Below are 9910 nucleotides of genomic sequence, written 5' to 3'. Positions count from 1 at the left end.
GTGCCACAATCTCTAGCGCTCGTGACCTTCCGCACCACAATATATCAATGCTTGGCCATATATGAAGATAAAAGAAGGATCAAGATGGTTCTCTGAAGAAGTCATACCATCTCTTGTCACACATCATGTTCATAGATCGTAGGCATACTCTCTTCTCTCAACTTCATTATCATCTTTTTGGACTACAAAATCTAACACTCATGTTCTGAATAATCAGTAGAATAAATTAATTTCAAGAACATGTCATGGGTGAATTATTTGGGTCCATACTTAAAAATAATAATCAGTTATGCCTGAGAGATATTTGGCAGGTTACACCGAATGCCATGTAGAAGCGATACCCAATTTGAATGGATGCATCGTCTTTCGAGTCCGATAAATATCATTGGCATGCAAACTTGAGATACTTTGCCATCACCTGCGTTAAGTATGGCGCCTCTCCGCCGCAAGAAAGAGGTGGGCTTCAGAATCAGATCAATAAAATAAGTGAGATCCGAGATTTCTGGAATCGATGTATGGGCGCAAGAAATTTTTGTCGGAAGATATTGATTAGGTGGGATATAGCCTCCTACCGTATGGCAAGAAAAATCGGTAATAAAAACCAGATCCGAAAGGTGTGCTTTCTTTGGATACAAATCGGTGTGGTTGATGCTTGACATACTTTTTTTGAAAGTTGGCAAGAAATCGGTGTGAGCGAGAGGTCGTGCGAGAGGGTCGAGCGAACGAACTATGTATGGGCTCCCATATTTTTTGTAAATAAAGAGATAAAAACCAATGAGAGGTGAGACAAAAAAACAGACGAAAAAAACATGGAGGCGAGGCTACCAAGTCATACATTAGGAGTAGAGAATCAGGAATGGATCCGGAAGGAGATCGAGGTGGATCGGAAAAGAATCATTTCCTGCCCGTTTGTAATGTGTTTGGTCGGAGAACGGACTAAAATGATCCCTTAAAGATCAATCTAGCAGGACCTAACAAGGAATCGAGTGCTTACTCAGAGTACCAAACTTCTCCACTTAATAAAATATCCATATACTGACCAGACTGCATATATAGACATAAAACTAACAGGACAAAATAATTCAGTCATACACGCAAGATAAAATTGGCAGCCAACTGCATTTTCATTTCAAATAGCACTTGGTATCTACATGGACCAGATGACTGGAAAAAGGTTTGCTAACTCTCCTGAAAATGCACACCCGTCAGACCATTGGACATATGAAAACTACCAAGTGGAAATATATATTTGAATAATTTTCGAGTGCATAGATTAATGGGAAAGAATGTCACTTTTAGCGATGAAGACATGATGGTGTTCATGTTTCAAAATTAAGCTAAAGAACATCAATAATGTTTCTACCTAGAAATAAGATGAGAAAGTAACAGCTTAATGATCGAAAAGCTTAACTGAAAGCTATACACGTTCTCTCCTAGCAAGTATATACATGTAATTAATGGTCAAATCTGCCATTGTTCAGATATAACATATATGCAGCTATATATACATGTTCTCTCAAGGCATTTATACATGTATTGGTCAAATAAATAATATGTTATTCAGAGAGTAAATATTAAGTGTAACCTTGTAGCCATCTTTGAGTTGCTCACCATTAGCAAGGAAAGTGGAAGGTCTTTTTGCTTAGAGTTTGGCCAGTAGCAGTGGAGGAACTTCTTCTGTTGAATATCTGCTATGTCTGAATGGGGGCTGATATGCCTGTCCTATAAGATAATCTCCTTGTACGGGACATAACCCTTATAGATAATCTCCATGTACAGTCCTATAGATGGAACAAATTCGGCAGAATATAAGTGAAAGCAGTTTGATGTAGACGGGAACTTCATGTTGCTTTTTCTTCCGCCTGCAACAAAAAAATTAACAGAATCAAAACGAATTTAATGCACACACGTGAAGATGCATATCTATATTTTCTTCTCTTGTTCTTTAAAATCAGATAGCCATATATTTCTTTAGAATCAGACTAAACTCTATGTACTATTACACGCAAGTCCAGGGCAATGGAAAACATAGACCTGATGCGCTGCAGAAACACTTTGACATCCTCCTTCATGATTTTGAACACATAGACCTGGGCTTTGTTTTCAGAAAAGAGCTGCTAGACAGGTGACCAATCTCTAGTTGTCTATAGCCCAACCTGATGAAAAACGAGAAAACAAATTAGATGATCTCAAACGAATGGATCCATTGCAACATCTAACTGCACTACCTTGCCATGGAGGCCGGCGCATGTACCTGTTTCTAGCAGGTCGGCACAAAAGAAGATCATGGATGGCCGCCGTTGCTGCTACGCAAACAACATGTGGTCATCGTGGTAGATGTTGGAGGGGGCCAATGGATAGAGAGGACCAGGACGTCGTGCTTGAGTGATTCGACGGGAGGAAGGCGTGGTAATTGTCGTGCCGGTTGTCCTCCATGCCCTCACCCTCCGACGAGTAGTGAATGCCCGTCTCCCTCCACCGCCACCTCCACCTCCATCTCCTTATATGTATGCCGACGACTTCCCCGACCTACGGCTCGCCATCGGATCCTCGGGTATTGCAGGGAATCTCCAGCACCCACCAACGCATGCATATTCCTCCTACAATGTGCCCGTGTATTGCAACGGGAAAAACAATCGTAAAACAATTCATGGATGGGCAGTGGACATGATGAACTTGTACTACTTGCGCTGCATCATCAATCAATTTGCACTATCATTAAAAAAGTGTCACAACCTTTGGCATCAGCAGCGGCGTAGCATTAATCATTCTAGCCGAAATCATGGAATTTGAAATGGATTTGATTTCCACAACATGAATTTAAAATTCAACTGAAGAGAGTTATGTTTTCTTGGTGTATACATTTCAGCTGTGTCCCCATAATCAAAATATACTATAGATTTTCAGTCAAATAACATTGTTTCATTGTTTAAATAAAACCATTTCAAAGTTGTGCCTCTCTGTGGGTTTTGAGCCATGCTCTTACGTATTTTTGTGCAACTACGCGATGATAGTAGAAAATGAAAAACATGCCAAATCTGGGTCAGAAGAGTGCAAGAAGGCACCTGCCAATAGCAGTGGACCATTTACTGTCGATGAAATCTGGAGCGGGTACACTTAACACAGTCTGCATTGCAGACTTCCCTCATCAAATCCATTTCAACTCCTGCAGTGATAACCAGAAATATTAATATAAATAATTAAAATGCGGACAGAGGACATATTATGCGTCAATCATGAACAGTTTGTTGCCAGAAGATCATGTATTGTTGTACTCAAGGCATGCTAGGTCTCCCATTGAAGAATGTAGCTATCAATTGCCACTGAGAACTACAAGTATCCTGTAGTTGTGCATGGTAAGCTTCTTGAAAAGAATAACTCAATGCAAGCTTGTTACTGAGATGGATTATGCAAAACTCACCTCTATCCATGTTATGTGAGAGAAATTCTAGCAGAACTTGTGTTACTTCCGCTGCATCATCAATGAATTTGCACTATCCTAAGAAATTATATGTATCACAGTCTTTGGCATGAACCACGCTGAACTACAATGCTCTTATCCTCTCTACTCTCTGTTCAATACTTATCTCTTTTTTCTTATCTAAATTGAAAAATAAATGTCACCGTGGTGATAAACATTTATGCTAGAGCCACAAAATTTAATACCTATATCTTTTTGTCTATCTACAATGCAATATTACGAAAGGCATAACTTCAAAAATTAAACAACGATAATTCAGTAAACACATCATTTGTCTAAATATAATGATGTTCAAAGTTAAAATATAGGGACGAAAGTCCTGCCTGAAGAACCGTCATCACAAGTTCAGCAAACATACCACACACTATAACTTTCTGAAAATATACAGTCTCTAGCCCATTAAGCATATTTTAACAGAAAGTAATGGAAGCACTAACAAAACTAATTAAAAAAAGGTAAGATTGGGATCGAAAGGGTGTAGCTTACGAAGATCATTCCTTTTTCTTGACTACAGTGTGGTCCTAAACTTCTGATCATCACGGCTGCAGTACAGACAACAGAGAAGATTAGACTTGATTAGATTTTGAACTGATTTTCAGTAATCTTCCTGTGTCGTAGGGTACCATGTTCCCTTGAAACTAATATCAACAAAATAATTTTCTTACTCAGTCTTGAGGAACATAATAAAGACATAGGGAATTAATATAGAGTAATCCAAAAGAAGAACTAATCAATTGAAAGGTATCCAGATCGTATGAGGAATGAAACAACACCTTCATTAACATGTCATACCAGGATGAACCAATCTAACAATAGTCAAATAAATAGAGGAGCAGGCATACCCGAACTCCACTGCGGAAAGAGTGGTTGATTACTTTTCATGCTTATTCCCCAATAGGTATTTTTATCAGATGGATCAAATGAACTCTATCCATAACCCGCCATTCTTGGTATGGTTTGTGGCACAGGATGGTGGCGTCGCACTCCTGCAATTGACATGTGGTTAAAGTATGACCAACAGCTACATTCACCTCAACATAACTCAGAAGAAAAATCACCACAAAATAAAATTCAAAAGGCAGGTAATAATTGATAGAAACCTAGATCAAACAGAGTAAGAAATACCTTAGATTAAGCATTCATAATTTGATTTTGCAGTAAAAATCATAATTTGGTCAGAAAATAAAATACCTAAGACTTTGTTGTATGGGATTTAATAATATGGCATGCACTGTATCCTAAATTCAGCACCAAAGGATATGTTCTTAGATTTTAAATCACCACAATCATGTGAAAAGAAATAATCATTGCTATCTATTTTCATTAGGCATTACCCCAAACACAAGGTGAGCAAGTCCAACAGGTAGATGGAGGGATGGCTGGAATGGGGCAGAGGAGAAAAGGGCATGTTGCAAAAGTTTGTTCTGTCGGGCGGGGAGGAGCAATGCTTGCAGCTAGCTATCTATTTTATACTCGATATGTCATTGACAACCAAGTGAAGCTGCTGCAACTTGTAAGGTGCACGCATGGTGGGTGTCTTGCCATGGTTGCAGCAATGCTAATCTTTCCCTATGTCGCGGTCCATACTGGGGAAACAAATAACCTGCATACTAATCGTGAACATACTCAGAAAATGCATGCAAGGACTGAATATATGGAAGTAAAAAATTGTCGACCTTGCGCCACTGCTACTGCATCATTGCAACAATAAGAATTTACACCCACATCTTGTAGAAAGAAATCTGCACACAACATTAGCTACCAAAATTAAGTACCTTTAGCGGTCATCTCTCACATAGAATTTTATCCCGTTTTTCAGCTTTTCTGCACAATCATCTGCAGAGAAACAACCATAGAGTAGATCTTTTCTTTAAGCATTACCAAATCTCCTCATTCATCTGAAAAGAAATAAAAATTTGCATAGCTATTTTATTCAAGCATTACCTCAAACACATGAGTAGGTCCAAGTGTCCAACAGGTAGACCCAAGGGGGATGACTGAATATTTCATAATCGTCATGTCATCCAAGGTGAAGTGAGGCTGATGCTGCCTGTATGGTACGCGCATGGTGGGTGTCCTGCCGTGGTTGCAGCAACGCTGATCTTTCCCTCGCGTGGGGCCGCAATTCTGGCTCTCGGATGGCCGGCGAGCCACCGGTGAGCAGCAGCCTCACTACACCTTATTATCCTCACACTACAAAACACTATTATGCTCACTAAGTTTAAAATACTTTATTCAGGTTAATTTTATTTGCAAACCTAAAAAATGATATTCTGATTTGCACAATATTAACACATGTCACGATTAAGAAAAAACAAAACCTTTGATGACCATGCCACTTGAATTGCATAATTGCTCCACTCAATGTTTTCTCCTTCCAAAATACAAGAATTTTGTTATATGACATGTACCAATAGAATAACATGTCTAACAGGAATTATCCTGTTATTGTAGATTTGACAAATCTGGAAGGCTATGAAACTTTGTTCTAGTTGATCATTAAGCACCAAGTTTAGCACCAGGTGACTGATACCTGCCAAAACAAAGGCTTAAATTGTAGGGAAAGGCAGACCTGGTATATCCATGTGAGTTTAGATGATGTATAGCTCATTGTGGAAACTTGAACCGCTTTTGATTAATACTCTCTGTCTCAATAAATGTGAGAAGCACGTGTGGTCCTGAACCTGGAAATAAAACATGGAAACCTATCATCATACATTTCTAAAAATAAAATTGACTGTAACAGTATTGTCGTACACGCCAAATACCATGCCCCACCATTATTTACGAATCATTTTATCTACTGGAAATTGTATCTGATGCAAACATGAATATTTTGGGGTGGGCTCAACCAATTTTGCTACAATGAAATTATCCAAACTTACAATGCATTTTCCCTACATGATTTAATGGAATAAAACATAGCGTGATACATGTTCACTCGCACCGGGCATTGCAAATGGTAAAAAAGTTGAACTGGACAAATGTGTGTAAAATAGTGGTTGACAAACCACACCTACTATTGGAGAAGCAACAAAATCGTGGCTCACATTACAAAAGATTACCTCAGAGTTCAAAAGCTCTTCGTGCTCAAGGGCATAACCCATTGGGTAAAAATCACCATGTCTTCAGATTTCAATTCCTTCATCAACAAAATAGGACAACTCAGGTTTCGAGCAATTTGCATAATCACAATAAAAAGCAGACCTGGGTGATTTTTACGAAGCAGTTTTTGGAAATCTTAGGATCAGCACAACCTATACATGAAATTCAGTGCTATAGGTAAAAAGACCAACATCAAACCATAAGCCCTCTATGCCGCCGCCACTTGCCAGATTTCCACCGGCGACATCCTCCGGTTACCTGCTCCTCGCACGGTCCTGCGGCCTCCTGCCATCCGTTGCCACCAGCCGATCTTCCGCTGTCCGTTGCGCCACCAGTTGGTGTCCCAGCCATGGCAGAGGAGAACCTGGGGGCGCGTGAGTACAGGCTACGGGGAGAAGATGGGTTGGGGCGAGGGCAGGGAGATAGCGTTACCTGGGTCGTCGTTCATCGCTGTCGCGGACGCGGCGCTCCTGCTCGTCTACGTCCCACTTCGATCTCCTCCTGGAATCGTGAAGAAAAGAAGAGATGGCAAGGGCGCAGATCCACCGCTCCAATCAGATCCCTTCCATTCCCTTCCCTCCCTTGGGAGAGGGAGAGAAGGTGAGGGGGAGGAGGAGGCCGCCGGTGGTGTCGCCATGGCCGGGCAGGGCTCCTCCCGCCTGCCCGTGACGGGAGGTGGCGGGGGCGGCCGCGACGGGAGGTGGCGGGGGCGGCAGCAACGGGCGGCGGCGTTTGAGGGAGGGGATCGGCGGTGGCTGCGAGGGCGAAGGAGCCGCGACGGGAGGTGGCGGGGGCGGCAGCGACGGGCGGCGGCATTTGAGGGAGGGGATCGGCGGCGGCTGCGAGGGCGAAGGATCTGGTGTGGCGTCGCTCGAGGGCAAAGGCTTCGCTCGCTCGTTCGCAACGCACGTGGCAACGGCTTCGCTCGCTCGTTCGCAACGCACGTGCAACGTCTTGCTAATTTTCGTAGGTTACCCGTCGTAGGTTTTTTAAGGACGATTTTCTGTCGATGAACCGTAGTGTTTCACAACTGGCATTGTGGTAGCATACCGATTTTTTTCCGGTCTCGAGAGCGAAGGGGGGAATCGCTGGGTTGGGGGAGGTGGGATTGAGGACGAAAATTAACCGTCTCTGGTGGGACGAAAATTGACCGGCGGAGACTACCAACTGCTCCATTAGGATTAGAGATGCATTGAAAAGATAGAAGTACACTCTTTTATGAACAATTTTTAAATGGCAGACATACACTTATTCATGGACGGAGGGAGTAGGTGTTTGGGACTGCTACAAAAAGTTATAGGTGTTTGGCAAACCGGCGCACACCCTTCCCACTACCTTGGGCTCGGGCCATTTAACACTTTTCTTTCTCGCCGAAGGTATGTCGCTCACGTCAGAATCTTGTTCAACTGTTTTTTTAGAGTATGATTTTTCTTTTCTATTATATATTTTAGATTTATTTCATTTTTTTATAAATTCACGATTTTTTCAAATTCGTGATTTTCTTAAATTCACAAAAGTTTTTCAAAGCTTAAACATTCTTAAAAAATGAACTTCATTTATGTTTTTTTCATTTCCCTTTTCCCTTTTTAGATGCATGATCTATTTTAAATTTCGTGATTTTTTTTCAAATTTGTGAACTTTTCCATATTTCATGAACTTTCGAAAATTTACGAACTTATTTTCATTTTTTGTGAAATTTTTATAAATTTGTGAACTTTTCTCTATTTAGGTACTATTTTAAAATGTAATATTTTTTTGAAATCCATATTCTTTTTCAAACCCTTGAACATTTTTCATATGCATTAACATTTTCAAATCCAAGATTTTGTTCAAATTGTGCCAACTTTTTTTGAAATATTGAACCTTTTCATATACGTGAACTTTTTTCAATTTATGAGTGGTTTTTAAACCCATGATTTTTTCTTTAATTTTTTAATTTCTTTTTGTACCAGTTTTCAGAAGTCAACGGTTAACAAGTCAATGGTCAACCGGTCCACCTATCAAGCGGTCAACCAGGCGTAGCTGGGCCAGCCCAACTCTGGTGCGTGCATGGCCGTCGTTCGCCTAACGGGCCCTGGTTAGGAGAACCCTACGTGGTCGTCCCTCATTGTGGTTGTCCTTTTTTTTGGAGCAACTAGTTAACGAGCGCTCCTTCGGGAGCCTCGCAACGATCAGCGCCACTTCGCGCGCTCTCAGCCATTCGTCACGTATCGCGCTCTGGACGCTCCCTCCAGATTTTATTTTTTTTATTTTTCCGCACGCGTTTTTGGCTTTTTAAACGGTTTTTTTCCTGGTTTTTTTCGACATTTTGGGTTTTCCCCGGTCTTCCTTAGCGTTTCGACCAAAAAAAATTTTTGCGCGAAAAAACGCGTTTACTTTTTTCTTCTTTCATGAAAAGTCACTTTTTTTTCACGAGAGGCACGGTTGTGCTTTAGCGAGAGTCACGGCCGTGCCTTTGGGAAACGAAAAAAAAACGCGTTTTCTGTTTTTTTTCTTTTGCGAGAGTCACGGTTTTACTTCCGCGAGAGGCATGGTTGTGCTTTCGTGAGAGTCATGGCCGTGCCTCTCGGAAAGGGAAAAAATACGCGTTTTCTGTTTTTTTCTTTCGCGAGAGTCACGGTTTTGCTTTTGCCAGAGGCACGGTTGTGCTTTCGCGAGAGTCACGGACGTGCCTCTTTCGGAAAGGAAAAAAACGTGTTTTCTGTTTTTTTCTTTCCACGAGAGTCACGGTTTTGCTTCCACGAGAGGCATGGTTGTGATTTCGCGAGAGGCACGGGCGTGCCTCTTTCGGAAAGGGAAAAAATCGTGCTCCCGGCTTGATTTTTTCGTGAAAAAAAGTTCGTCAAAACCTATCAACATGGGATCTAGTTCTGAAGATCTCGACGCGAGGAATCCAATGGTGAAAACGGTTTGAGATTTGAACGTACGGTTTAAGAGATAAAACGTTTTGAATAAACGAATCTACGAAAAAAGGGAAAACTCCCAGGTTGCGACAAGTGGCGCGCTGCATGTGCGCTACTTGTCGTGACCTGAGAAAATGGAGTGTTCTTTGCAACGAGTACTCCTTAATTAGTGATTTCGTCTTTTTTTTGCGAGGGTCATTGTGGTTGTCCTGGCCGTGCGTCATACGTTTTTGTTGACTAGGCCTAGCAACACATTTTTTTGCGGGAAAAACTTCCAATCTATTCATCTTTAATCATGGTAGTACAACGAACACTAGAAATATTAAAAATTACATCCAGATCCGTAGACCACCTAGCGACGACTACAAGCACTGAAGCGAGCCGAAGGCGCGCCGCTGTCATCGCCCCTCCCTCGCTGGAG

At 41.5% G+C, this 9910-nt stretch overlaps 1 long non-coding RNA gene across 1 annotated transcript; it reads right to left on the bottom strand.

Annotated features, from left to right (window-relative positions):
- Positions 1-1434: 1434 nt before the first annotated feature.
- LOC123169983 (uncharacterized) lies at positions 1435-6842 on the bottom strand. Its single transcript, XR_006485001.1, has 9 exons — positions 6547-6842; positions 5426-6165; positions 5257-5317; positions 4324-4467; positions 3968-4023; positions 3066-3166; positions 2255-2600; positions 2035-2156; positions 1435-1862 (listed from the first exon to the last, which is right to left on the bottom strand). It is a non-coding gene; the product is annotated as an uncharacterized lncRNA (long non-coding RNA).
- Positions 6843-9910: the final 3068 nt, after the last annotated feature.

This window comes from Triticum aestivum, chromosome 1D (assembly GCF_018294505.1).
Source record: "Triticum aestivum cultivar Chinese Spring chromosome 1D, IWGSC CS RefSeq v2.1, whole genome shotgun sequence".
Taxonomy (NCBI): domain Eukaryota; kingdom Viridiplantae; phylum Streptophyta; class Magnoliopsida; order Poales; family Poaceae; genus Triticum; species Triticum aestivum.
This window is presented reverse-complemented; position numbering and strand designations above follow the sequence as displayed.